Source organism: Mesoplodon mirus, assembly GCF_964341445.2.
Source record: "Mesoplodon mirus genome assembly, chromosome: 8".
In the NCBI taxonomy this organism is placed as follows: Eukaryota; Metazoa; Chordata; class Mammalia; order Artiodactyla; family Ziphiidae; genus Mesoplodon; species Mesoplodon mirus.
In genome coordinates, this window is record NC_138984.1 from 58,191,232 (window position 1) to 58,214,989 (window position 23,758).

Sequence of the window (23,758 nt, forward strand, 5' to 3'; positions counted from 1 at the left end):
TAGGGCAGTGACGGTACTAGAAGTCTCTTTGCTCTGCCTTCTCCCAAGACTCGTTTTTATTTATTTTTCTTAAACAGATAATCTGGAGAATGACAATGAAGGTGGGATGGAGAGCACTGAAGAACAAAGCCCAGAATTTTGCTTTGAAGCCTTTGTGACCTTGAACTGACAAATGTGGTCCAAATTCTCTCAGTTCATTGTTACATTGAAGTTTGCCTTACTGAGAACTGAGGGGGCAGTCTGGGGTTGTAGCGAAAAAAACTTGAGAATGGCAGGTAATTTAATTTCCAAGTTGATGGCCTGACTGTGCTGCCGGTGAACTAGTATTTGTGCAATTATGAAGGAGAGCATGACAGTGAAAGGGAAGAATTTGCTGACAAAAACAAGGCAGCTCTGAATAACTGCTTGCTGGGATATTTAGAAAACAAAAAGTATTCAATGAAAAAGATTGTTTTCATCGGAAAAAGGGAAGAGGAGAAAGAGGAGGGGGAGAAGGAGAAGACCTACTCAGCTCAGAGCAGACTATTTCAATATTTTAATGAACTACATTTAAATTAAATATCTACCTTGTATCACAGTTGTGTTGAATTGTGTCTGAACAATGTTTTTTCTGTATTCACCCAATTTCCATTACCCTAGTTAATAGGATAATATAGAGTGGATATAATTTTCCAAAACAATGATTCATTAATATCCGATGCCCTTTTATATTTGTCCTCAATTTACTTCCTTCATATGGAATCCTTGCCTCCACTGCTACACCTAGCTGTACTCCCATTATCTGAATAATGGACACATACCCAGATTTCTAGACTCAGCTCAAATGGTACTGCTGTTTGGGAACTTTGATTGTCCTCAAGACGTAAAGTGGTTCACCTGACCCTTTGTGTTGTTCTGTGTACAATTCTAACTTTCCTAATCCTATATTTATTTACATGTCTGTCTCCGTGTTTAAAATGTAAGACTCTTTGGGGGAGGAATTAGTCTTATTAACTCTTATGCTCCATACATATGCCAATGCCAGTTATAGGGATGGTTTTTAAGGCTGGCTGAGAGTCACTATAGTAGGTGAGAGAGTGTGGCTTGGAGTCACAAATGTGCTTTGATATCTGGCTATGACACTTCCTCTGGGTGATTTTGAACAACTTACTTGGACTCTTATTATTAGTCTCCTCATCCGTAAAACAAAGAAAATTCTACTACACTCATATAATATATGAAATAGTTAGCCAAGTGACTTGAACAGTAAGGACACTAATCGGTACCTATATACAATAAAAGAAAGAATGAGTCAAAAAGATAAAATCTAAAACATACATGTGACTATACTGATTTTAATATATAAACAATTCAGAAAAACATTTCTACCCACTGTCAATTGGAATGTGTGTGGAATTATTTTTCTGGAATTAATGGTGAGTTACTGTATTTCTATGATTTTACACTACTTCTCTCGTGGCTAGCAGAATGTGTCACCCTAAAATATGCCTCTTTGGCTTGGATTATTTGGAATTGATAATTTTAAGGAAAACCAGACACACGAGAAGCTCTGAAAACAGAGTAGGAATTACCTTTTGGTATGAAAAATTTACATTAGAAAGTGGGCCTGTACCAGGAAGAGAGTTATTACCTGAGATAACTTTTTCATCTCAGAGAGTTATCTGCAAGGCAGGGCAACCTTTGTTTATTAAATCTCCTATTCTCACTTTTCCATGAATTGCCTTCTCTTCTTTGAAGCCATAGACCCCTTTCCTTAACTCAGGAAATAAATGGTATATAAAAAAATAAGTGGTATATAAACCTCCATAGTATAGCCATCTTTTGAATTTTATATATTTGTGGGGCTCCTGTACATAGATAATTTTTTTTTCTCTTGTTAATCTGTCCTTTATTTCAAGGGACATCGGCCAAGAGTCTAGGAGGGTAGAGAGAAAATTGTTTCCTCCCTCCCCCTTACCACTAGTTAGATTCATTCACCTGGAGGCTAGTTGAGATTAGTAGTGTAATTCCTGACAATGGAAAAGAATAATGCTAATTGCCTGTGGTGATCACTCCAAAGTGATCAAGTTCAAGTCACATATAAAATGGCCTATTAAGATAGAAAAAATAGAATATCAGAACCTCAATTTATATTTTTAACTGTTGTAAACAAGGGAGATTAACAGCATTCAAAGACAACTTAATTCTTTGTTTGACTTTTATGTATGCATTGTTTAGGAGAAAGGTTTAAAAGAATCATTTCCCTGCTGTTAAGGGGCTCAGCTTAAGCAAGGTCTAAAGAGGGTTAAGTTAAATAATGACCTTCTCTGTTTTGGACTGAGTTGTGTTCTACCATCACCCCACACACACACACACAAATCCATACATTGAAGTCCTAAACTCCAGTGTAGACTACATTTGGAATAGAGTCTTAGAGAGGTAACTAAGGTTACAGTAGGTCATAAGGGTGAGACCCTAATCCAATAGAACTGGTGTCATTATAAGAAGACACTTTACCAGGGATGTGAGCACAGAGGAAAGACCACATGAGGACACAGTGAGAAGGCGGTCATCTGCAAGCCAAGGAGGCCTGGGGAGAAACCAAACCTGCTGACACCTTGATCTCGGACTTCCAGGCTCCACAACTGTGAGAAGATAAATTTCTATTGTTTAAGCCACCTGGTCTGTAGTATTTTGTCATGGCAGCCCTCGCTGACTAATACACTGACATATATCTGCTAACTTATTAGGAGCAGAACAGATCACTGGGAAAGTTATTTAAAAGAGTCTGAGACATTTTGAAGGTCCAGGCTGACCTTAGGAGAACAATAGGAGAAGTATAATAGGAGCAACTGAGAGAAAACTCACCCTAAATTAAAGCAGATCTGAACCTTACCTCTAAAATATATTCCAATCACCTACTTCCAAATTATTTCTAAGACCTCCACTGCTTCCACTTCCACTGCTACCACACTAGTCCAAGTTGTCACAAACTCTCACCTGAACTCCTATACCAGCCTCCTAAAGTTCACCAGCATCCATCCTTTTCCTCTCCCATAGTACAGTCTTCACACAGCATTGAGTAATCATTTTAAAACATCAACCACGATTTAAAAATTCCTGTTTAACCCTTAAACTGGCTACTAAAGTTCTCAGTCTTTACGGTAGCAGGCAAGTCCCTCAGAATCTCATCACCCTTGGCCCTCCTCTCCTGTGGCATGAAGCTCTTGCTACTCCAGCCACATTAGCCAGAAACTGCCAAGAATTTTCTGGCCTTAAGGGGTTTTTACTTGCTATTTTCTCTGCCCAGAAAGCTCTTCCTAAGACATCTTCACAAGTCTAGATCTTGCATGCCATTCAAGTGTAAGCTCAAATAGCACCTCCTTGGCAAGGACTTTATGGAAACTCTTCTCTCTTTTATTTCACACTGGTTTTCCCCATCTGACATTTTCATAAATTTTTATGCATTTACTATCTACTCCAGCTAAATGCAAGTTCCTGAAGATAGGAATTTGAGCTGCTTTTCTCACCCCTGTGTCTCTAGCTCCTTGAAAAGGCATAATCTAAATATATAATGATTAATAAATGCTCCCTATTCTAATAGAAATTCTAGTTCTAGAAATAATTGGGGCTGATACTAGAAATACCCCCAGTTCAATCACTCTGATGCTTAGGATATGCTTTGGGCAAAAGAGCTGTGTATGAATGAGAGAGAGAAAGAGATAAATTGAAAAACTGACCACCTAGAATTATTATCACCTGGAACCTGAGCAGTTTCATGGATTTTTCTTTTTTCTTTTTCTTTTGTTTTGATATCCCTGAATATGTGGGACACTGGAAAACCAATTTTTTTCTTTAAGTAGCAACAGCGTCTCAAATTTCTGATGCTGAGTTTCATCAGTGAACCTGGTTAAGGCAGCAAGTAGTGACCTGGTACTGCTCCTTCCATGGCAGTCGTGGTAAATGGGGACATTTCTAAGGTTGGGTGCCAGCTCTCTATTAAGTAGTGAGGCATGCTAGAAGAGGGAGTATCTAAAGGTTGGCAATTAAGATCTTCCTCAGGAAGTAGCCCTGGGTTCCTTTTAGAGATTGCAAACAATAGGAAGATCCATTTAAAATCAAAGTAAACAGAGAGCTGCAGCTGCTTGTGTTTTCTGCACTCTCTGGGGATGGCTGAGGGAGACGGGAAGCAGGTAATATCTGAGAACTGGAATTTGAGGATCAGCACTGGAGCTGAGTAGAGTTCCCTTTCCTCCAGGTAAAACAAGATTTCATTTTTAAGATGGGAAGTCTAGGAAACTCAGCCGTGATTTTACCTAGCACTCCACAGGCCTGTGCCAATCCACCATCACCCCACATAACCAATACAAGAAAACAACCTATGAGTGTAACACATAGAGAAAATGATTAAGCAAAACAAGATCTTCATTTAATTTCTTGTACAGTGTGGTAAAAGATCTTAAAGTAGAGAATGAAGAGAACTGTTAGAACTTTTCAGAGAATCCAGCACCTTCAAAACAAGGAAACAGCTTGGAATTTCAAAAAAAAATTTAAACACATAGACAATGAATATGAAGTATGTGTTTGAAAAATACCATCAAGAACATCAATGCATGTGGATCTGAAACACTTGATACTGGGTCATGCAGTGATCTTCAAACTGATTTTCTGAATGAGAATCTTCCAAAAAAAAAGATTGAATGAAGAAAAAAACAAAATTGGTGAAGCAGGTTCAAGAGAAAGGAGACTTTCTTCAGAGGCTAAAACTAGTTAAAATGTATAGATCAAAGAAAGGTCTGTCTCAGACACAGTTGTTAACAAAGAGGTGGAGAAGCTGCAGCCAGATGTTGCTCTGAGTTGCAGTCAGGTGTGTCTAAGAAATCAAGGTTTACTCAGTTGATAGACCACTATGGGTTAGATGAGAAATTGCTACACTATAACAGAAATGATGAAGAACTTATAGGTGTTTAATTAATAATTTTTTTCCAGAATATCTTTGTAAATGACAACTTAATTAAAACATACTTACACATTTTAAAGGGAAGATATAAACCATTAAGGGCTTAGAGAAAGATACTATGGTGAACCTGGATCAATTGAGGTCATTCTGTTATAGAAACATAAACTAAGATCTAAAATGAAAATTTAGAACTTTGAATATATTTTTCAAAACACTTACAGTTAAAAAAATTTTAATCATGTTTAAAAAAATTTGTACAATATTGGATGTAACTTTTAGGTATTTTTTGATTTCCTCTTTGATTTCTTCAGTGATCTCTTGGTTATTTAGTAACGTATTGTTTAGCCTCCATGTGTTTTTGTTTTTTACCTTTTTTTCCCTGTAATTCATTTCTAATCTCATAGAAATGTGGTCAGAAAAGATGCTTGATATGATTTCAATTTTCTTAAATTTACTGAGGCTTGATTTGTGACCCAAGATATGATCTATCCTGGAGAATGTTCCATGTGCACTTGAGAAGAAAGTGTAATCTGCTGTTTTAGGATGGAATGTCCTATGAATATGAATTAAATCTATCTGGTCTATTGTGTCATTTAAAGCTTCTGTTTCCTTATTTATTTTCATTTTGGATATTCTGTCCATTGGTGTAAGTGAGGTGTTAAAGTCCCCCAGTATTATTGTGTTACTGTCGATTTCCTCTTTTATAGCTGTTAGCAGTTGCCTTATGATTTAAGGTCCTCCTATGTTGGGTGAATATATATTTATAATTGTTATATCTTCTTCTTGGATTGATCCCTTGATCATTATGTAGTGTCCTTCCTTGTCTCTTATAACATTCTTTATTTTAAAGTCTATTTTATCCGATATGAGTAGTGCTACTCCGGCTTTCTTTTGATTTCCATTTGCATAGACTATCTTTTTCCACCCCCTCACTTTCAGTCTGTATGTGTCCCTAAGTCTGAAGTGGGTCTCTCGTAGACAGCATATAGATGGGTCTTGTTTTTGTATCCATTCAGCAAGCCCGTGTCTTTTGGTTGGAGCATTTAATCCATTTACGTTTAAGGTAATTATCGATGTGTATGTTCCTATGACCATTTTCTTAATTGTTTTGGGTTTGTTTTTGTAGGTCTTTTTCTTCTTTTGTGTTTCCCACTTAGAGAAGTTCCTTTAGCATTTGTTGTAGAGCTGGTTTGGTGGTGCTGAATTCTCTTAGCTTTTGCTTGTCTGTAAAGCTTTTGATTTCTCCATCGAATCTGAATGAGATCCTTGCTGGGTAGAGTAATAATGGTAGTAGGTTTTCCCCTTTCATCACTTTAAGTATATCATGCCACTCCCTTCTGGCTTGTAGAGTTTCTGCTGAGAAATCAGCTGTTAACCTTATGGGAATTCCCTTGTATGTTATTTGTCATTTTTCCCTTGCTGCTTTCAATAATTTTTCTTTGTCTTTAATTTTTGCCAATTTGATTACTATGTGTCTCGGCATGTTTCTCCTTGGGTTTTTCCTGTATGGGACTTGCTGCACTTCCTGGACTTGGTTGGCTATTTCCTTTCCCATGTTAGGGAAGTTTGCGACTATAATCTCTTCAAATATTTTCTCTGGTCCTTTCTCTCTCTCTTCTCCTTCTGGGACCCCTATAATGCGAATGTTGTTGCATTTAATGTTGTCCCAGAGGTCTCTTAGGCTGTCTTCACTTCTTTTCATTCTTTTTTCTTTATTCTGTTCTGCAGCAGTGAATTCCACCATTCTGTCTTCTAGGTCACTTATCCATTCTTCTGTCTCAGTTATTCTGCTATTGATTCCTTCTAGTGTAGTTTTCATTTCAGTTATTGTATTGTTCATCTCTGTTTTTTGTTCTTTAATTCTTCTAGGTCTTTGTTAAACATTTCTTGCATCTTCTCGACTTTTGCCTCCATTCTTTTTCGAGGTCCTGGATCATCTTGACTATCATTATTCTGAATTCTTTTTCTGGAAGGTTGCCTATCTCCACTTCATTTAGTTGTTTCTCTGTGGTTTTATCTTGTTCCTTCAACTGGTACATAGCCTTCTGCCTTTTCATCTTGTCTATCTTTCTGTGAATGTGGTTTTTGTTCCACAGGCTTCAGGATTGTAGTCCTTCTGGCTTCTGCTGTTTGCCTTCTCGTGGATGAGGCTATCTAAGAGACTTGTGCAAGTTTCCCAATGGGAGGGACTCTGGATGTAACTTTTAATACATTATTTTATTTTGGTAAAAAAGTTCGATTATAAATGTTAAAAATAATCCAGTCAGTGAATGTCTAATCCTAAACTGGTCTAAAAGTACCTGCATCTCTTCTAAGTTTATGACCCTTGCTTCCATTCTTTTATCACATATTTCCATCTGGATGGTCTAGCAGGTAATTAAACTCATATGTTCAAAATTTTTAAATAAATAAAATCAAAATAAGCAAGTCTAATCATGTTGGGCAAACTTTAAGGTAGGTAATCTTACTAAAAGATTGAACCTCCTGATATTCTGAGCAGGTTGGGACTTGGAATCACATTAATGTGAAATTTTAAAAAATACGGTGCTATTTTGTTCTGACAGAATAGCAATATCTGGGATCTCTCATGCATTTACTTTTATTCACCCAAGCTCTATGTCTACATCTCTCTCTCTCTTCATATATATATATATATATATATATATATATATATATATATGTATATATATATATACATATACGTATACACACACACACACATATACACATACATATATACATACACATATATATACTTTTTTTCCCCCTTATAACTTCTACTCATTTCGAGATGGGGTTGAAGAAGCCATAGTTGACCATGAGTCAGTTAGAACCAACTATCCATTAACTTCTCTGCTGAAGTCCCTAGAATTGCCTTGCATTAGATTGACCTTCCCAGTCTGTCTGTATGACAGGCATTCTATGGCTTCTAATATAGAATTTTGTTAAAATTTCTGTATCATTTTGGAGTCACATGTATTTTTATAATAGACATTTTCTCCCTACTTGAGATAGCCAGAATGAAAGTCTCTGTTCCTGGTAACCAAATTCTGTAAACAGTGCCCAGGAACTATTAATCTCAGTAGACCTTGTCCTAAATATATCCTTATTATTATGTTCAGGTCTTGGTTTTCAGTTTTGTGAAGATTTTGAAAAATAGGAAACAGGCTTAGAAGATGAAAATCATGATATAGAAGGGTCTGAGAACCATGCAAGTCTGAATGAAATAAAGAAAACTATGTGTCTAACCAGATATTGCAAATGTGGGAGCAGGAACTGGGAAAAATAGTACTGCTTTCATCAATGGACAGAATGCCTATGAGTGCAAATGATGATTAATGATAGAGCCTTAAAAACGTGTAAACCATTTTCCTCAGAAATGTGACATCCAACACTGTACCCTAAATTCTGCAAATAATTAGTTATATGGATAGTCATCACAATATTTATAATCTCCAGAAAAACCCTAAAAATTAAATATATAACTATATAGTACATAAACATTGTATAAAGTGTATAAACATTAAAATGGTATTGTGGAAATGTTTATTGACCTAGAAATCAATGTTTATGACAAATTAAAATTGAAAGGAAGTTTATATATAATTTTTTTAAATGTCATAATTTTTAACTTTTCTAGATAAAGTTTTTAACCAGAGTTCCAGAACAAAAATTACTGATATCTTTAAATAATTCTATTCTGTCCATTTCTAAAATCACTTACTGATTAGCATTAATATTAAATTTTGATTTCAATTAATTAAAATCAATTTTACAGTGTGCTTCTTGAGCAATGTTTTCTTTTAATATCATATAAGAATCAATGAATTAGTATTTTATTCTGGTTTGAGCACACTGCATATTAGAAGGTTCCAATATTCTAAAAATTGCTTCAAATGGCTATTCTATCCTAGATAATTTATTACTCTGTCCTTATTATTAAAATATGAATGTCATTGTAGTTACTACCCAACTCTTGACAATGCCAAATAATTAATACTGTAAAATTTACAGACTAGAAATATATATGTGAGTGTAAATATAAATATATTACTGGGAAAAGGTTAAAAAATAAATACTGTCACAAAGAAATGATCTTTGTTGCTCCCATTTGCCATGTTCCTGTCTTTCCCAAATAATTTATCTATTCACTTGAAAATAAAAACATATACAGCCTCCATGTTATAGCAGATTTCAGGGGAAGTGTTGCCCACTTAAATAATGTTACCAAAATATTATGTCATTTCAACTCAATACTTTCAATTGAATTGTACGGGATAGCTGCCAGCTGGAGCATACTCTTGAATCAGAAAATTTTTAAAAATTGTGATTTGTAAAGTGAGCATCATCCTATAATCCTTTATTTTGTAATTTATTAAATCACAAATGTCATATTTTAAATATGAATCATAAAAAAAATGCATGTGCTTTTTATAAGAAACTCAGAATGAGCATCCCTATGTGATCACTTAATTGTGCCCTCATTTTCATACCTGGAAATCCATGAGATAAGGACTTGGTATACTAGAAATAAGTCATAATATAATGTTCCTGAATAAAGAATGCAATTCTGAATTTGCAAATGCATACAGTTCTCATTATATTGGGGATTTAAAACAAAATGGTAACCTTATTGATACAAGATTTTTTAAGAAGAAGGAATGGTAAGATGATCTGGAGATGTGATTTTTGTCATTCTACACCAAGTATTTTCCAACTTTGTCTAGATTTCTCACAACCAGAATTCCCTCTGAAAAATATGAATGGCAAAATATCATGAGAGAAAAAAATACATGAATGCTTAGATTTAATTTGCATGGAAATGATTTGGAGGTATATTGGCTATTTCAAAAAAAGAAAAACATGTTTGAAGGGGGCTTTCCAGATAAATTTTCAAATAGTAGAATATGGTTAAATAATTTTGAAATTTTCCTGATAGTATATATTATGGCTATGTTCTATAACTATGCAGCTTTTATGTAATCTATTGTCCATCCAATGGAAATATAAGAAGTATTCTAACTTAAGAAGTCTCAATAATTTTGCCTCCATTAAAGGCAATATTACAGATGATGAGGTCAGATCCATTTTTAAAAAAACAAAAACTGTTCTTCCAGATTGAAATCTTAGCAGTCCCTAAAATGTCACAAGTATTATTCATGAGTCCTCCTGCAAAGCTCTTAATCTCTAAAATAACAAAATCTTTTTTCCTCCCACACATAATCTCATTATTAGTCAATTCAGCACAGAATAATCTCATCACTGGCCTTTTGCATACTGTCCATCTTTGATACATCCAAATCTACATATATAGAACGATTATACCCACAATTTAAAAACATAAAAGCATACGATTTTTAAAGGTGCACATGATTTATGGTCACTTTTTTCCCATACTACTGAAGATATTCCTTCAATGGTTATAGTTTAAATATGGAACCTTATTAATTAGAATTAAATTGATGCAGACATTTATTTCAACTTTGTGCTGATACTGATTATGAAAAGAGAAAAAACAGAAATTTGATATTGATGCTCAAGTACAAATTATATTATTATTTTTTAAAATTTACCTAAATCCAGGTATATATGATCCCCCCCCCAAATCCTCTGTGGTCAGCTGCCATCTATCCAAGTCTAATTTGGGTTGAACAAAACTGCCAAATCCAGTAATTCCCCCTTATCTGAGGTTTCAATTTCCATGGTTTCAGTTATCCAAGGTCAACCAAGATCTGAAAATATTAAATGGAAAATTCAAGAAATAATTCATAAGTTTTAAATTGCACACTGGTCTGAGCAGCATGCCAATATCTTGTGCAGTCCAGCTCCATCCAGGCTTATGTCCCCAACTATCAACATAGTCTGTTCCTGACATCCAACCATCTACGTAGTCGTCACTTAGTGATCCAGGATTACCCAAGGCTAATGATTCTCCTTGTGCTGGATAGTCAGAAGTAGTAGTAGCCTAATGCTATCTCACACTACCTGTGCCATTCATCCCACCTCACCTCATCACATAGTCATTTTATCATCTTACATCATCACCAGAAGAAAGGTGATTACAGAACAATGTTTTGAGAGAGAGACCACATTCACATAACTTTACAACATATTTTTATAATTGTTCTATTTTATGATTAGTTATTATTGTTAATCTCCTTCTATGCCTAATTTATAAATTAAACTTTATCATAGGTATGTATGTATAGGAAAAAAAAACAGTCTATAGAATTTGGTATCATCTTCAGTTTCAGACATCTACTGGGGGTCTTGGAATGTATCCCCCAAGAGATAAGCAGGTCTACTGAAGTAAAATGACTCAGGTCTGATTGTTTAACTCAGTTGAAATGAATAATACTCACCAGATCATCATATGATTCCAAGTTATTTGTTACATTCCAACATGAGATAATGCCTACAGTATACAGGCAGATTTCTGGAATGACCTCTTTGACTCTCTTGATTAATTTTCTAGCTCTAATTAAAATGTTGTTGAATTATATTAACTCAAAATTCTATCATAAATCTAAAGCATACTACATCTTTTCCCAATGTAAACATTTACTATTTCTTCTTTTTAAATGAAAGGGGAGACATAGGGCAATATAAAATAATTATATCTCTACTCAAAAAATTATACATTTTCAAATTTATTCTTGTTTTAATGTCATAAACATGAATAATGTAATTTTTTTTCCTGAAAGTGACTCTGGAACAGTTAACCTTTAGTAGTTTACAAAAGGGAAACAATCATTATTTAATGTTTTTAAGTATGGTAAAGCTGAGATGATTTAATTATTCCATTTATGTTAATGAGACCATTCTCTGATCACTAATTATAATCTGGTTAATAAAATAGTACTTGATGTACTTTGCAATTGTAGTATTTATCCATTCTGTAAGGTAATTAGCATTAAGAAGTGTAACATATTGGAACACAGCAATTTAAGGTGACAAAAATTGCTGGAATAGAATCATATATAGTTCTTTGGAGATTTCTCACTTTACTTTAATGTAAAGTTTGATGGGCTATTAGTTTTCATTAATGGTGGCTTGAGTACTTAGAGAAGACTACTATATCCTATACTTAGTACTGGGAAAATTGCCTGGATCTATTTCATATATTACTGTTACTTTAATGAATAGTATTATAGCAATTAGAAGACTGACAGCTTAGAAAACTTAGGTGGTTGTATTTGAAGTTCTTTGAACTAAATGACATTGCACAGTGCACACTAAAAAGTAAATTACCCCTCTTTAAAAAGTATGATTTGAAAGCAGAATCACTTAAGATATACAGCATAATTATAGTGCATTTAAAATAAACTGGTTTGTATATATCAAATTACAGAGGGAAATGCAATATACGTGTAACAATTAAATCACTGAATCTTTTGCTAAAAAGCGGTTGTAAACACGATTTTTAAGTAAATAAGGTATCGTTTGAATCTTTTTAAATGATATGCTATTTGTCCAGTTTTTCATCACTTGTATTTTCTTAAGTAGGACTTGCTTACATAATTCAGGTATAAACATGACAATAATAATTATATAACTATCTAATATAATTGCACTGGTGATCATTCATATATCTAGGATAATTAACATTTTTTTCAATCCTCGTGATAGAAACTGGTATTTTTTCTGATATGCTTTAAAGACTCTTCATTAAAAGAACTATTCTCAAGCATTATAGACCATGTTTCATGAATGCTTTCTACTGAGTAATATTTTACAAATGTATACTCTGGTGTCTAGAGATCATTCTCTCAAAAAAGGTCAATCTATTTTTAAAGAATATGTTAATAATTTTCCTAAATCTAGAAAATTTTAACTGTCATAATACAATTTCATAAACATATAAATCATTCAAGCTTTTAATTTTAGAATATTTGAAATTAAAGTAACAAACTAGAAGTTCTACCAAGTTAAGTTTGTTCTAAATAACTATAATTAATTTTTTCATATGAATGATTTATGGTTTATTATTTCTACAAACATACACCATAACAGCTTGAATATTCATATTTACTAGAAATTTCTTTCTTATTAAAATGCATAGTCATTAATAGCAACTTTGTATAAAATAAATTGGAAATAAAGAAAAACACATGGGGCAGAACTAATTTCAACATCATTAAGAATTTCATACACACGAAAACTAAAAGCTTTCCTTTAGAGAAGTAAGTTATTATAGATGACTACTTTTAGCTCATATTACATGCATAAATTAACTGTATATACTATTTTAGTAGATTAGTTCAATGACAGCAGTAAAATTACATGTACACATCAGGTATTTTTTAAACATAGCAAAAGCTCCATGGAGGAGGAAAGTAAGTTGGATGCCTAGAGCATTAAAAAAACAAAAAGCAAACAAAACAAACAAACAAAAAACTCTTCTAAAAGCAAAGAGTATTTGAAAATATGGTCCATTAGTAAATTTGCATTTCTTGTTTTCTCTCTCTTCCTTAAATGTTCTTCACCCCAGATACCTGAATAACTCACTCCTTCACTTCCTGCAGATTCTTGCTCACTTACCATTTCCCAGTGAAAACTGCCATGACCTCACTACTTAAAATTATAATTTTTCTGGTTACTCTCTCCCAACCCAAGTCAGCACTCCCTATTCTTATGCCCTGGTTGAATTTTCTCCATTAGTGTCTTTCACCACCTGACAAATTTTATTTCACTCGTTTATTTGCTTTTACAGCTGACCCTTGGAGAACTTGGGGGTTAGGGGCACAGGCCCTCATGGAAGTTGAAAATCTGGGTATAACTTATAGACAGCCCTCCGACTATGTGGTTCCTCCTTACTTGCAATTCTGCAGCCAAGGGTTCAACCAACTGGAGATTGTGTAGTACCATAGTATTATTGAAAAAAATCCCCGTATAAGTGGATCCACGTAGTTCAAATCCATGTTGTTCAAGGGTCAACTGTACACTCTTTTCCTACACTGGGAATACCAGCCCCTTATAGTAATGAAATTGTTACCTGCTTTATGCCCTGCTGTTTACCTAGCACATAAATAGTGCCTGCCTCAAAATAGTTACTTGATAAATTGTTGAATGGGTGAATGAATCAAAACTGTGACAGATGAGTATGCTCTCTCTATTATGATACAATATATAAGTATAAATAGAAACATAAGGGAAGCAAATCCTGACTCTTTTTCATTAAGTTACACTTAAAAGAAAGGAAACAAACATAAAAGAAGTGTATCACCACTCTCTTCTCTGACACCCTATCTTTCCAAGACAATTTGATACCAGCAGCTTTTATAAACACCAGGTATTTGTTTTTATTTATATATTTTTAAGGCTTTCTATTTTAACCAAAATTTGTGATGATAGGCCAACACTCACAATATCAGGCTTCACACAGGTGATTGGTCTCTGAGGATAAGAAAGAATCTTTTTGGTATGAGTGGGTTTCTCAAGCTTGGCACTATTGACATTTTGGGCCAAACAATTCTTTGTTATGGGAGACCCTACTGTGCCTTGTAGGATGTTTACCAGTATTCCTGTTTTTTACCCACTAGAATGCTAGTAGCAACCCTTTCTTCCCAGCAGCTGTGATGTTTTCAGACACTGACAAATATTCCCTGGTAGACAAAATCACCCTGGGTTTGAGAATCACTGGCATAGTGAGAAGAAATCTAACTCTGGAGGTAGACAGAATTATGTTAGAGACCCAGCTTTGACCTTGAACCACCCACAATGTTTTCAGAGGCAACACTGCAGTTTCAATATCTCCTTTGCATGGTAACTGTGTCTATTAGTACTAACATGTAAATTTGGAGAGTAGACACTCTCTAAACAATAGTTGTTGAGATAAACAGTGCAGCATAATGGATAAAAGAACATTATTAAAAAATATATATTTTTTAAAGAAATGCATACATACGATAAAAATTGGACTATTCTGTATAGGCTTTTTGAACCTATTTTCAATTAAAAATATATTCTAGAGAATGGTTCAAATCAATATATAGATTTACCTAATTTTTAATAGCTGCATAATATTTCACTCTACACGAACATTTCATGATTCATTTGGGTAGTCCTTTATAATACACATGTAGGCTTTTCCCCCAGCCTTTTCTAATTACAATGAACACTTCAAAGTATATTCTTGTATACATCTCAGTGCACATACATCTTAGCGTTAACTATAGCTACAAGACACATTCCTGGAAGAAACTCAAGCTTTTTTTTTTTTTTTTTTTTTTTTTTTCTGTACGCGGGCCTCTCACTGTTGTGGCCTCTCCCGTTGTGGAGCACAGGCTCCGGACGCACAGGCTCAGCGGCCATGGCTCACGAGCCCAGCCGCTCCGCGGCATATGGGATCCTCCCAGACCGGGGCACGAACCCGTATCCCCTGCATCGGCAGGCGGACTCTCAACCACTGCGCCACCAGGGAGGCCCGAAACTCAAGCTTTAAAGACTAAGAATCATGGATTTGAAAGCTTGCTACACTATTTATTAAGCAGGTAACTCTGAGCGATTAATTTAAGCTGGCTGAACCTTGGCTGCGAGCTCTGGAGTAAACACTGTTAATAGTACCTCTCTCAGGGGACTATAAGAATTACATGAGTTAAGATTTGTAGAATGCTTTATTTATTTAGACTATCAATTATTATCATTAAAGAGAATAATGCTGTTAGGCCCAACTGTGATAGACTATATTTAAGAGACTAAAACATTCCAAACATCAAAGTTTTTGTTTTGTTTTGGAACTCTTTCACTTGTGCGTGTTTTAGGGTATTTTTTTCCTTCTTTTTCTTAATTTTCTTCCATGAAGCTGTTTAATTCCTTTGAGAATAAACATTATTCAATACGGCTCTTCTTTTCTTGCATTTCTATATACACTTGTATGTAGAATACATGTTGGAAATGATTGTTGTATACACTTAATCATGTTATTCACTTTCTTCCCTATATAATTCAAATCCTTATATATCAAAGTATTTTCCTTTAATATTTATTTCTATATATATTTAAACTGTACAGTATATTTATGGTTGTGGTCATTCTACATAAGCATTTGCCTGCTTTGATTGAAAATATATTTTGATTGCTGTGGTAGAGGTTTCGTGTGTAGATGGTCATTGTTTTATTTATTCATACATTCTACTGTTACATAATAAAATGTACTCAGTGCAAAGCATCTTGCTGTGTATCATGAATGATGCATATATGAATAAAATGCAGTCCCAAGTTACGGAAAAGTGAGACATTTTCACTCATTAGAAAAGACAAAGAATATTCCACTACATTAGAAAAATACAAAGGGGTACAGAGAAGGGAAACATTTCAAATCACTGAGGTATAGTTGAAGTAGGTCTTGAAAGGTGATATTTCACCCATTAGGGTGGCTGATAAATATGGAAGGCAGTCAAAGAACAAGGAATAGCAAGAAAAATGGAAATAAGTAGGACATGATCAGATACAGGGGAACAGTTTGCCTGGGTGTATTGCAGCTGAGGGGTAGAGGAGGATCAAATGAAAAGTATAGTTATGATAGGGAAGGCTCTTCCTGGTAATGGAAACCACACTTAACTTGAATCAGGATCTCTGAGCTTGAGTCTCAGAGGACAGGGTTTTCACAAATCTTACTGACCCTATTTCTTTATCTATAAGGTGGGACAAATAATGCTTTGGGTTTTAACAAAACTTATTGACCTTAAGTTTCATTTATCTATAAGGTAAAACTAATAATATTGTGACAAACAACTTCTGGTGTATGAAAAGAAGAGAAAAAAATGAGCATTTCAGAGTAAGTTGTGAGTGCTTATTCCAGCCTCTGAAATATTATGGCTAAGGAGGGGGTAGGCAGTTGCCACAGGAGGTCTGAACCTTGCAGGTCTTAATAGTTTGGGGATCGGAGATACGAAAAGTGGGAAGAAGTTGTTTTAGTAGCCCAAATAAAATGTTAGTATCTAACTAGACTGTGAAAGGAAAACAAATAAACAACAAAACAAATAAAGGGGCAAAGCTATTAGATATAAAAAGAAAACTGGCAATCCAAGGAACAGCCAAAGCGAGAGAAGATTAAAAGAAAGAAAAGGAAGGAAGGGAGGGAAGAGTCTCATAAGAAGGAAGAACTCCTTTGAAACTAAGTTTCAGCTTCTTTGCACATTCAGAGGGAGAAAAATATTCATTAAACTATGATTATAAACAAAACAAAACAAAAAACCCTGCACTTGACAACATGTAAAGTGGACTTGCCTTGTACAAAACAGAGGAAATGACTTCTTAAGGTGGGCTATTGAAGTCAAGAACTTTCAAGTTATCAGACTCGTCACCTTTTAATAAGAATATAACACATAGAATCCTTTCAGGCTAGATTTCAGTGTGAATCTGCAAGTGCTCAGTCTAAGGATCTTAGCAAGACTAAATGCACCAGACTTACAGCCTGTCACTTGCTATCATTTATAATGTTTCATAGATGTCATGACAACTTGCCGTAATAATTTATCTTAGGAAGTAAAGTAGAAAAAAAAGGTTTTTGATGATTTCTGCATGCCAGTTTTACTGGGTTGTTTATTGTATACACACTTTTCATATTTCTATTATTATTTATAAAGTATATTATTTGAGGAAATATACAAGTATGTAAATTGAGTGCTAGATACGTTTTAATAAATTCTAAATGTCATTACACCAAGTAATTTGCTGAAAGAATACAGATACAAATGATAAAAGCATATCATTCAGAAATTAATGGAGCGAGCTTAAGTGTTAGTGTAGGTAAAGACTAATTTTTTTGCCATTAAGCTTAGAGTTTTTTTCGGTCAGCAAAGAGATTAGATGATTGTGCTTTGCTGTAGAAACTCCAGTGGGAACACTCAAAACATTTAATCTCCCAACAATATTAACACTGTATTCATTCTCAAGCAAATAAATATGACCTTCTCTGATATTCAGACAGTTCTGGAAGCATTTTAATCTGACAGCCTTGGTTTCCCATGGCAAACTATCCATGTGCTCAGAATGTTCACAGTACCTATTATGATGACTTCAATTTTGTGAAGTGAACCTATGAAAAGTATGAACAAATGTCCTTAAGGGGTACATTTGGTAAAGCCTTTCAAGGGCTCCCTAAAGGGAAGTGATTATTTTGTTAACACTGATTTAAAATAAAAGTGTTCATAACCAAATCAAGAGAAGACGACTTCTTAATCGTTACAGGACTGAGTTTGTTCCTAACAAGAGACTGAAAATGCACATAGAATATGCCTTTTTCTCCTCCTTGATTGATCCTAACTGTAGCCAAAGTTCAATATCCTTCTAATATTTACATATTAAGCCTATTCTGGCAAGTTGCTACTTGAAACAGCTCAATAGTATAATATATTTAAACTGTGATTGATAACACAGAAAAAGTCAAATGAGAGGGCTTAGGTATTCATAGAAAATGTGTAGGGTTTTTTTTTTTGTTTGTTTTTGTTTTTGCCTTTACCTGTGATTCAAAGCTCCTTTTATTTTAAAGAGAAGTTTGCCAATTTTTGCAAGTGATTCTAAGATCAGATGAGTGTTGAAGTTAGTTACTTAGATATTTATAAAAAGTACAAACCCATTCTAAAACAATTAATTTAAGCAATCCTATGTTTTAAACATCCACAAAATTCTCAACTAAAAGTCAAAACAATAACTTTGCCCAACTTCTAAAACAGATTATTATGAACTCTGATTAACATAACTTCACACATAAATTTTATTTTTAGCCTGTCTTTATTGTTTCTCCTATATTACTTCAACTTAGATAATAGTTTATTTTAGACAATTTCCTGCACTCTGGATCAACCCATTAGTGACAAAATCATACAAGTTTTTAAAACTTTGTAGCTCATATGGTCAAAGCTCATGTTTTTGCAGAGTAGAAAACTAAGGCATAGAGTTCAGTAGTTGTCCCATAGCCACAGCTGCTTAGTGAATAGTAGGAACAGGAATCAGAAGTACACTTCTTCAACTGACAAAATAACTTTAAAGGTCTCTAAGGTTACATTTAATTATAAAAGTCTATGATTTAATCACATAAAGAAGGCTACTAATATATATATCCCTTGACATTCAAGAAGAACCTGCCATGTTAACTTCAGAATTCCCATTTACAAATACTATGGTAAGAACAATTTCCAAAGATCATATTTACCACAAAATGAAACAAAAAGAGTAGATGTATACTTGAATCTCAATGGGAATACTGTATATACAATGGAGTAATATGTGAGCTAATGAAAAAAGAAGCTCATGAGATGTGAGCATGGGGTGGAGGTTTAAATTCAAACCCATACCCCTTGTAGTGCCCAGGACTCAAACTCTTGCCCTAGTAAAACTTGACAAATTACTACATGACACGTTTTAATGGACTGTATGAAGGTCACCTATGATTGAATAAGATGCTGACCACTAAATCCACAATTGCCATACAGACATGCAGATTTCTTCAAGTTTGCTTGAATAATTTATATTCTATAATTGAATAATCTATATCCTCATTTTTATTTTAAATCTGTGGTCCGTTTGCCCCAGGTCTTCCCTTCCTCACCCTAAAAGTACAAAATACAGCTAAGTTACCATCCTGCTATCTCCCAAATTTCCATCCAAAAATTATTCAGCCTATTTCTGCCAGTACATTTGCTTTATTTGTGTATTTTCTTTCAGTTCCATGAATTGATTTTTCTAACTTTCTCTTCAATGTGGATACAATATATGCAGTCTGTTCTCAAACTGCACATGCTGACAGTGAAAAGGAACAGTATGTTAAATATAATCCATAAATAACCCACAAACACTAATTTTAGTCAATAGTTTTAACCTCCTTCTCCTCTTAAAGGCAGTGAAGAGCAATTTTATTAATTTGCGATTACCTCACTGTCTCCTGCAGACATTAATGATGAGGAAAATGCCAAATGTTATGAGGAAAAGGTGAATAGAAACAAACAAAAGAGTTCTGTATCTGAAAACTAGGTAATCAATAGTTAAATATAACATAGTTGACTATACACTATTTTATAACACAAACCTCTTGGATATCATGTAAGAAAATGTTTTAGAGTAACCTTATTATATCATGAAACTGAAATATATTTATAAAAGAAAATTATTTAAAAAGAACTGCTAAATACTGAGAAAAATTATCTAAGAAAAATACGTAGTAGATATAATTTTAGAGCTATCAGCTATTGTATTTTAAAGCAGAAACTATTTTATTTGTTAGCTCTGACGTGTGGGAAAAGAAAATTGACAAGGTCATTCTTTAAAATGGGGAAGAATTTGATGTTCAAAGTTTATAGGCTAGTCAGCTTATATCAGCTAACTGGAATGGTACTTTATTTAGTTTGCGTTGCTCTAACAGAAATACCATAGACTAAGTGACTTAAACAACAGGAATTTACTTCTCACAGTTCTGGAGACTGGAGTCCAAGATCAGGATGTCTGCACTTACTTGCTGTAATCGCACACCGCAGAGAGGCAAGCTCTCTGGTCTCTTCTTAGAAGGACACTAATCCCATTATGGAAGCTTTAATGTCATGACCTAATTACCTCCCAAAGGCCCCGCCTCCTAATACCATCACATTAGGGCTCCAACATATGAATCTGGGGGAACACGAACATTCAGTCCAGAGTAAATGGTGTTAAGAGTCCTCATCAAACAGCCATTGTACATGATATGTAAATCACTTCTGACCAAGTGACTCACTGGAGAAAAGGTGAATCACAGACAATACTGTATTTGAACCATGGCCAACTTAAAAGATGTCTAACCTGGTAAATTATCAGAATCACCTGTGAAGGTTTATTTTGATATAATTAAATTACTTTAAAAATATTTTAAAAACAAAACATTTAATAACACAACTGAAAACCAAATGAACAACTAAAACAGTTTTTGTTGGTTCACATTCCTTCACTCTTCTGGGCCACTCAACCTAAAACCTAAAATTTTATATACTTTTTTGCCTTTTTATATCTTTTTATATACTTTTTTTATCTCTTTTCCCTGCTTTGTCCTTTTTTTTCTCTTTTTTTGGTCCTTAACAGTTACCTATAATTCTATGCATTTCCCATCCTCCTTAGTGTCTGTCTTCCTTGCTTTTCTGCAAATTTGATGAAGTTAGGATTCTCACTACCATATATAGCAGTGCCTGGCATATGGTAGGCACTAGTGAATATATGTTGAAAGAATGAATGGAATTGAGTATCCATTGTTGTTAGGGTGCAAGCTTTACATTTAGAAGTTACATTTCCTTGTCAACAGTTGAACTCAAATAAGAAGTTGACCTCACATTTGTATGCTCTTCATTTGTATATACCTCAGGCAGAATACAAGGTCTGGTCAAACAAGACCACAAAAGCTTGGTGAGAAATCATATGTCCTGCTCACCTCTGTAGGTTATGCCAGCTCTCCCAGATTATTATTTTTCTCTACCAAGTCCCCTCCAATGGTACAACTGGGCATTAGCTGCCTTAGCTCCATCCTTTTCACTCTACAATTCAACATCACCAGCATAAAAGATGACTGAACCAGAGGTTGTAACTAGGTGATGCCACCGGGATGAATCAAGCACACAGATGATTTTTGTGGTGGTGTTTTTGTTATTTGTTAGTGTTCTTGGTTTGTAGAGTGTTAGCCTTCACAGTTAGCCTATATGTGCAGTATGTTGGCCTGCATGGTATTTTTGTAATGTGATAATTTGGTAATATTTTTAAATTTCGAGATTTAAACAACAACAACAACAACAAACCTAGATTTCTTGCTTCTCATGAAAAATGAAATGTCTGACACAACCTGTTAATGTTCCTTATGGTAAAAAATAAGTGGAGGTGAGAGGTGTTCTACCTCAAGTGGACCATTAGCTCTCTCCGGTTTTATCATACTTTCTGCCACCCTCAAGTAAGTCTAGATACTGAAGTCTAGACTCAGTTGCTACTTACTATCATGTTGAGCCATTGGATTTTATCACACCTGACACACTTTACTATTTATAATTTGCCTCACTCTATTACATAAGTATTTGAATTTGTGAATCTATTCATAAATGAATGAGTTCTATAGATGGAATTACATGAATTAGTTATCTATTGCTGTATAACAAATTAACCCCAAAATTCAGTATCTTAAAACAATAAACATTTATTATCTCACATAGTTTCTATGGATCAGGAATCTGGGAGCCACTCTGTGGGTGGTGCTTGTTTGGAGTCTCTCTTGAAGTTGCTGTAATGCATTGGCTTTGGCTGAGTCAACTGAAATCTTGACTGGGCTGGAGGCTCTGACTTCAAGATGGTTCACTCATATGGCTATTGACTAGAGGTCTCAGTTCCTTGCTGTGTGGACTTCTCCACTGGGCTGCTTGTGGGACCTCATAACTTGTCACCTGGCTTTGCCCAGAGTGAGTGACCCAAGAGAGAGAGGGCAAGGAGGAAGGCTCATGCCTTTTATGACCTCATTTCCAAAGTCAAACGCCATCACATTTGCCGTATTTTATTCATTAGAAGTGAGTCACTAAGTCCAGCCTGCACTCCAAGGGAAGGAAGTTAAACTCTACTGCTTGAAAGAAGTTATCATAGGGTTTGTGAAACTTAGATGTAGCAATCTTGGTCTTTGGGTCTTGGACTTGATTGAATCATCAAATAATTGCTTTATTTTAATCTAGGTATTACCAAATACCTACTGCTTTACCTAATTTTAATATTTCAAAGCTCCTTTCAGTTTATTCTGTATATACTATGCCAAGTAAAACTGGGAGCCCCCAGAGAGTTACAAGTTATAATATTTTAAGTTTAAAAAATTGTGAAATGTGTCCAAAAAGATTATTAACTCAATTTTAGGAAAACCACTCCTAAATTTTAGTGAAACACAAACTTTCAGTTACTTATCATCCATCACCTAGGTAGTCTGAGGAGCTGGCATATAACTGGTCATTTCATATTACAATTATTTCTTTGTTCCTGGATGTGCAATTTCAGTATCACTGTAGGCAAATTTCTTCTTAAACATTTATAGCTGTAATCATCAGTAATCCCCTGGACAGTGGTAAGGTTCTCCTTTTTTTACCTTTTTTTATTGTCTTTTTTATATGACTATACTATTTAGCCTCAGCAGGAAGCAGGTCATCATCACACTTTATACCATCCCCAAAGAGAAAGAGTAGAGAGGTTCTGAAAGAAGGGGGAATCTGAACACAAGGGCAAATTCAGAGACCAGCTAGGGAACTTCAGAAAGTAGAAGTTGCTCTCCTGCTTCTCTATGGTGATGTCCTTTACATTTTAAGCCTTCAAACTGCAGATATATTTTGATATGTCCAGTTAATGTATTGACAGTAGAGGTATTAATAGGTTTCTTTATTTTTTAGTTTTCAGTGTTAATCAAATTATGGTGGCAGGGAGAAGTACAGATACATAACCATTTACTTGTTAAAAGAATTTTAATTTACTCAAGATCTGTTCCCATATGGCACTGATGTCAAATAAGATTCACAGCTCTCATCCAATATATGCTTAATGATTTCATCCAAGCTTTCTCTCTTCTATTTTATTAGGAAACAAAACTAACTGACTTTATTTTTTTGCTAAAATGGACTACTCCATTTTTTGAGATTTTGTTCATAACATTGAGTTCTGTAAGTTTAGTACTCATTTCCTACTCATAGCAGGGTCGGTAGCAATCATGTTAGCAGAAATAAATTTTTATAAAGCCTACATTTTTCTATGAGGCAATGATTTTTACAGTATATAAAGTTTGTGATATATATATGTGTATATATTCACTAAAAGTCAATGACATCTCTTGAAATGTTATGACATATT

At 34.3% G+C, this 23,758-nt stretch overlaps 1 protein-coding gene and 1 pseudogene across 2 annotated transcripts in view; one reads left to right on the forward strand and one right to left on the reverse strand.

Moving 5' to 3' along the window:
• The window catches only part of LRP1B (LDL receptor related protein 1B), a gene marked incomplete at its 3' end in the record, with an annotated part of 2,351,282 nt that overhangs the window by 568,371 nt on the left and 1,759,153 nt on the right, over positions 1–23,758 (reverse strand). The window lies entirely within an intron of this gene.
• Positions 4,149–4,950, forward strand: LOC309809839 (swi5-dependent recombination DNA repair protein 1 homolog; annotated as a pseudogene). Its single transcript has 2 exons — positions 4,149–4,172; positions 4,238–4,950. The product of its transcript is annotated as a swi5-dependent recombination DNA repair protein 1 homolog (transcript).